This window comes from Hylobates moloch, unplaced genomic scaffold (assembly GCF_009828535.3).
Source record: "Hylobates moloch isolate HMO894 unplaced genomic scaffold, HMol_V3 SCAFFOLD_16, whole genome shotgun sequence".
In the NCBI taxonomy this organism is placed as follows: domain Eukaryota; kingdom Metazoa; phylum Chordata; class Mammalia; order Primates; family Hylobatidae; genus Hylobates; species Hylobates moloch.
This window is the reverse complement of record NW_026652291.1, coordinates 57280286-57286085: the sequence shown is the minus strand read 5'-3', so window position 1 is coordinate 57286085 and position 5800 is coordinate 57280286. Positions and strand designations below refer to the sequence as shown.

At 43.0% G+C, this 5800-nt stretch overlaps 3 non-coding genes across 3 annotated transcripts; 1 reads left to right on the top strand and 2 right to left on the bottom strand.

Moving 5' to 3' along the window:
• Positions 1–260: 260 nt before the first annotated feature.
• Positions 261–342, top strand: TRNAL-AAG (transfer RNA leucine (anticodon AAG)). The gene has a single exon. It is a non-coding gene; the product is annotated as a tRNA-Leu (tRNA).
• A 3174-nt stretch (positions 343–3516) lies between these two features.
• TRNAP-AGG (transfer RNA proline (anticodon AGG)) lies at positions 3517–3588 on the bottom strand. Its single transcript has one exon. It is a non-coding gene; the product is annotated as a tRNA-Pro (tRNA).
• Positions 3589–3896: 308 nt separating this feature from the next.
• Positions 3897–3969, bottom strand: TRNAT-UGU (transfer RNA threonine (anticodon UGU)). The gene has a single exon. It is a non-coding gene; the product is annotated as a tRNA-Thr (tRNA).
• Between the last annotated feature and the right edge of the window lie 1831 nt (positions 3970–5800).

Below are 5800 nucleotides of genomic sequence, written 5' to 3'. Positions count from 1 at the left end.
CGCCTTGCCTGGCACGGGGCTGGCGCTCCAAACCGTTAGACCTGACAAGGTTGCCCTCCCTCTCTCGGGACGTTTTTCAAAACATGTATTATAACTCTTTCCACCAATTTCAAATAGTGCGGCTTAAAAGATGAAGGAGAGCTAAACAAACCAGAAAGAAAAAATCCGGTAAAGCTACAAATACAGGATCATGAAGTTGGCAGGTGGGGGAGGGTAAAAGAGGAAAGGGTAGAGAATATGTTCCCGACAACCAGCCAGCAGGTAGCGTGGCCGAGCGGTCTAAGGCGCTGGATTAAGGCTCCAGTCTCTTCGGGGGCGTGGGTTCGAATCCCACCGCTGCCACGTGCTTTGCTTTTCTTGGGGAAACCATCCGTGTATTCCAATTACTGTGCTGGTGCTACCACGTTAACACAGTCTCTTTACCTTTCTCTAGCACCCCATCTCGTATCTCCAGTTGGTGAAGAATGTAGCTGTGCGCTATTTTGGAACGTCTCGTATTTGTGAGTCTTTCATAATGTGAAGTACTTCATAAAGCCAGTAAAATCCTCTCAAGATCATAAAGATGCTTTTGAATCCATGGTTTCCCAAAGAAGGGAAAGCGCTAGGACATTAATATAATTCATGTGTAGCCTTTGCTTTGCCTTTAAGTGGACGAGCGTATTTTGAGCTCTTTGCCTTTAAGTAGACGAGCGTAATTTGCACTGTTCTAGTTGTTGAGGAGTACAGAAAGATGAATAAAATAATGCCTGCCCACAAGGGAAACTCACAGTCTACACTGGAAAAATAAATCCTACAATTACAATAAAAACGGTCTTGAAACATTGTAAAACATCATCGAGTAAAAAACAAATGCGGCATAAGGAAGGTAGTGCAGTGATGTGGGAAGGATGGTGAAGGGACCGTGGGCTGGGCTGTTAGAATGCAAGGGGTCGCAATTCTCACATTACTGTGTGACTTGGGCAAGCTGCTTACCTTTTGTGTGCCTCTATTTCCTCATTTGTACAATGGAGATAATATATACCTCTTTATGAAAATTAGTGAATACGTGTAAGGTGCTTAGCATATAGTCTGCAGAGACAAGAAAGATCAATTTAGGTATCCATTTGTAACATAATTCCATAGCCATGGCTATTATCCCTGGGAAGATTCCAATCTGACTCTACAGAAACTGGAAATAAATTGCCATTTAATTGTGGCCTCTGGAGACCAGCAGGTGTGCCTGAAAGTGTGGTAATATTCGTCCACCCATTCATCTATTCATTATTAATTGCCAACTACATATAGTACACATTGCTAAGTGCTGAGGGTACAAAATCGAGCACAACGAAAGATCTGCCTCCCTGGAGCTTATATCCTAGTAGGAGAAACAGAAAAAAAGAAGGAAAGAACTGCATATAATAATATTAAGTAGTGATAAATGCTGTGAACAGCCATAAATTAGTGTAGGGTGTAATGGCAATTGGAGGCTATTTTGGAAAGAGTGGTCAAGGAAGTTTTCTCTAAAGAGGTAACATTTGAGCACAGAAGGAGTGAGAGAGAGGGATACAAATATTTGAGGAAGTGAGATGTTCTAGGCAAAGGAAACAGTACATGAAAAGTCCGGAACAAGAAACAAGGCACATGGATTTGAGGAACAGTGGGAGGGCCAGTATAGCTAGAAGAAAGTGAGTGAGAAGGAGGAGGAGGGGGTAAGCAGCTGCGATCAGAGGGACAGACACCACCAGAACACAGAAGGGCTCGATCACAGATTCTGTTCTAAATGTGAGAAGTTATTAGCTGCTTTTAAGTGGAGGAGAGCATTGTTTGGGCTACATTGTAATAGGGTAACTCTGGCTGTTCTCTAGAATAGGGAGCAGAGAAAAAGTAGGAAAATGAGTTAGAAGGCTTTCATGGGATTTGTAAGAGATGAAGGAGAGTTTAGACTAGGGTGATAATGAGTGTGTTGGGAAATAGACGAAGATAGAACAGTGGATTGGATGTGATGTTGGAGAAAGTGGATAAATGATGGATCTATTTCCTGGGATATGGGTGGTGGTTGGAGAGCAATCGGAAGAAGAGTGGCAGGAAATCAAGGGTATCATTTGAGACAAATTAATTCTGAGATGCCTCTAACTCGTTCACATGCTGGGGCAAGCATATGAGTATATCTACAAACCTAGGTCAAGGCTTATGAATGGGAATCATCAGTATACGATGCTATGTTAAGCCTCATGACTTGATAAGTATAGAGAGATAAAAAAACGGGCAAGGGGAGAGCAAGATAACACTCAAATATTGAGAGGTCAGGAAAGGAGGAGCCATCAAAAGAGACTGAAAAGTAGCCTCCTGAGATGAGAAATGAAGTAGGACGAAGACTGAAAAGTCACTTTTAGATCTGGAAACATCAAAGTCATTGGTAACCTTGACAAAAGCCATTTCAAGTGGCGTGGTGGAGAAAAAAGGCTTGATCATAATTGGTTGAGGACAGAGCATGAGGGGAGGAAGTTGAGATACACAATGCATAACTTTTAAGAAGTTTTTTTATCTATGCAGAAGAAAGAGAATTGGAAAGAGTGGTTAAGAAGGAATTTTTTTTAAGGATTGGTGATACTGCAGCTGTTTGGTGTTTGTATGCTAATGGAAATGATTGTCACACTGGGGGAAATAGCTGGTGTGTGTGGTGTTAGGGGCTTGGGGGTGGAGGTGCGGAGGTAATGTTGATTTCAGAAACCAAGTCCTTACCTAAAGGAGAGGAAATGGGAAATTCATCTGATGTGAAACTGAAGGAGCTGCCCTTAAATATGAGAAGTGAAAGATGGGCCTTGAAACAAGACAGAAGACAGAGATGATGAGTGTTGATGTGGGTAAGTTAGTCCATCTGTTGCCAGGAAGGGATATAGTTCACTTCTAATGGAATCGTTTTATTCTGTAATAGTTATTCACACAATAAAGAAAGTTGCTAAGGATCCACAAAACATTATTTTTAAAGTTAACATTTCAAAATTTGCCTTTAGAGATACACTTTCCCTCATCACTCTATTGCTCCGCTGGAGTTAACAGAATTCGTTGCCTACCTCACAGTACAAAACAAACAAACACCAGAAAGGGTGGGGAAAAAGGAAAGAAAGGAAAAGGAGAAGAAAAGGCAATATTATGTAATAACATGTAAACCCCTTTTTAAAAGATAACACATCATACAGTTACACGTGGTGACAATGTTAGTATGTGTCAGCTCCCAATTCACACCCAGGAAAGAAAGCAGCTCCTTTTGTTTACCGAGGGCTAAAATTTCCGAGCAACTTTGCATAGACTGTTTTATTTGACTTGACAGGATTGCTAGAGGTAGGCAGGGAGAGAAAGATGTGTTACAGTTTGTCAGAGAGAATAAAAAGCATAACCTGGAGTTTTCTCTGCTTTGCTTCTTCACATCCCTGGGGAGTTAATGGCTGCAGTTTTTCAAAGAACAGTATATAGGGATATCACAGTGCAGTGGTGAAGTTTTCAACAAGACATACCTTGCTGAGTTGAAAAGGGCAAGGGCTCGTCCGGGATTTGAACCCGGGACCTCTCGCACCCTAAGCGAGAATCATACCCCTAGACCAACGAGCCGCGGCGCGAAATTGCTTAAGGTTTGCCCTAAGGCTCATTCACATCATTAGGCATTTTCTGATGAACTAGGTTCTTGGGTGCCTTCTATCGGCAAGAATGCGTACTTATTTGCACAGCAGCGGTAAACCACACGCCCCAAGAGTCATTGAGACTGGCAGCTTCTGTAGCAGGCGTGAACCCGCCTAGCCTAAATGACTGCCGAAGACATGCAGATGTGCCAAGCGACAGCCACGCTGCTGCCGCGTTGTCCGACCCCGCTTACCTTCTGATGTGGAAATCCCTTGGGCAGGAAAGAAAAAAGAGAACGCAGGCCCCAGCGAGAATTGAACTCGCGACCCCTGGTTTACAAGACCAGTGCTCTAACCCCTGAGCTATGGAGCCCTCGTTGGGACCGTGTTTCTCTACCTTTAATCTTATAGATTGGTATTATGCTTCTAGCATTCCAGCTACTGAATAGGATGTTAGCTTGAGTAAAATTCCAGGATATTCTCCTACAAAATGAAAACATTTTCGTGCTCTGTAAATCCCTCGAAAAGATTCTGCTTTGAGCAGAGCAACTACCAGGCTGTCTTCCCGTTCCTCACCCTGATACTCTCTTGAGACGTTGCCTACTGTGCCTCTGTGGTGCATGGAAATGGTGTTGATGTAAGAATTTCAGATCTTTGGGTACAAGGGCGACCCCCTACACACACACCTCCCGAAATATGAGGCGTCTATGGAGGGCGTCTGATGGACAAGGAAATTGTAGTGCACGCCTTCCCCTTAATATGGTGGTAAAATCCAGGGACGGAGGTGAGAAGAGATTTTCCACGGCTTTTTCCTTTCTCAATCCAGATCCCTAAACCTCTAAACTTGCCTTTCTGGAGTTAATCCCTCACTCTTCCAAGGTCCAGAGGTAGAAGCAAACAGGGAAAAGGGGTGTTGAGGAAGAAGAGTTTAATCCTTCCCTGAAGACATACACAGATTTACACAGTTGGTACGAAAATAATACGACTTTTTAGAAAAGATTGTTTTTAATTTTTAGAAACCTTGTTTATATAAGCTGGTGAACAGAAACTAAACAATTATTTAACTAAGAAAGATCTCGTACCCCTTTCTTACGACAAATAAGCCGTAGATGAGAACACTGGAAAATAAGCACTGATTCATGGAACCCCAAGAAGTGACGCGACTCTGCTTAGTAAGATTTAGACCCTCTGACCACAGCTCTGCTCTTATACTCACAATTTTTTAGTGCTTTCATGTCCAAGATCACAAAATTTGTAAGAAATCTGTAAGGTTATTATGATTCATCGTCTCCTTTAGTTTTCATTATTTAAACGTAAAACATGATGCTGTTGACCTTACACATTTTCAAGGAAGAAAAGTGCTCTATTTAGATAGGCAAAGTAAGGCATATGTGGCAGATTTTCTTGGATTAGGGATGAGTCAGGAAGAGGCCTCACAATGTTGTCCTAAGGTGAGATGAATACATATCTTTTGTAGCCTGACAAGGGCTGTTCCTTCTACTACTCCTGGGTGTTTAACCCTCAGTCTCCTGCTCCCAAGAGAACTACAAGGCTTCCTTTTAACTGATTGAATTAAAAATTGAGTCTCTATACTCTATGTGCCTACACAAGACACTTCACTGGAGAAAACCTCTAACATGTTCTCTTTGGGCCTAAAGACACAACTCATAGCTTAAGGAAATGGCAGGTTGCCTACCTTTTTTTTTTTTTTTTTTAACATCGGGGAACACAAGTAGGCCTACCTTTTTTCTAGAGCAGAAAAGTCAAATTAAAATAAACTTTTGGTCATAGTTGATGTGTGATTGTTGGCATGTATAGACATAGAGTATGTAGTGCAGTGGTTAGAAAAAACCTAAATTGGGGCCGGGCGCGGTGGCTCACGCCTGTAATCCCAGCACTTCGGGAGGCCGAGGCGGGCGGATCACGAGGTCAGGAGATCCAGGCCATCCTGGCTAACATGGTGAAACCCCCGTCTCTACTAAAAAATACAAAAAATTAGCCGGGCGTGGTGGCGGGTGCCTGTAGTCCCAGCTACTCGGGCGGCTGAGGCAGAAGAATGGCGTGAACCCGGGAGGCGGAGCTTGCAGTGAGCCGAGATCGCGCCACTGCACTCCAGCCTGGGTGACAGAGCGAGACTCCGTCTTAAAAAAAAAAAAAAAGAAAAAAACCTAAATCGGTTATTTAACTTTGCCAGGTCTCAACGT